Below are 448 nucleotides of genomic sequence, written 5' to 3' on the forward strand. Positions count from 1 at the left end.
GATCCATTATCCAGGAGGAATTTGACGACGCCCAGGTGGTTTTCCTGGGCAGCCATGTAGAGTGGTGTGAAGCCATTCTGTAGCAGGAACAAAACTACTTAGTGTGTGTAAATGTTTCATTCATATTCTCTTTCACTTTACTGAGCAACTAAACAATCAAATACATCCCACGCTTATCTGTGACTTGAATGCAAGATTAGATCACAGCACTGCCTCTGACATACAGTAGCCTCATCTGCAGGATCTTACGGTTTAAACAAGTTTAAGATCTTATTTGAATAAATACATTTAAACTTCAAATATACAGTATGTCTTTTCATTAGAATTTAACAACTGGCTTCTTTTTAATTCATGAGTGTGAACTGAATTGGCCATGCCCACAGGAAGTTGAACTGAAATGATAGGAGGAGGAAATGCAGCCAACCAAGAAAAAGAAATTTAAATACAA

At 37.5% G+C, this 448-nt stretch overlaps 1 protein-coding gene across 1 annotated transcript in view; it reads right to left on the reverse strand.

Annotated features, from left to right (window-relative positions):
* Positions 1 to 448, reverse strand: part of ank3b (ankyrin 3b) — a 106,438-nt gene that overhangs the window by 66,096 nt on the left and 39,894 nt on the right. The gene's annotated exons all lie outside the window — the stretch shown is intronic.

The sequence above is a fragment of the Sinocyclocheilus grahami genome, unplaced genomic scaffold, assembly GCF_001515645.1.
Source record: "Sinocyclocheilus grahami isolate Dianchi unplaced genomic scaffold, SAMN03320097.WGS_v1.1 scaffold172.1, whole genome shotgun sequence".
Lineage (NCBI taxonomy): Eukaryota > Metazoa > Chordata > Actinopteri > Cypriniformes > Cyprinidae > Sinocyclocheilus > Sinocyclocheilus grahami.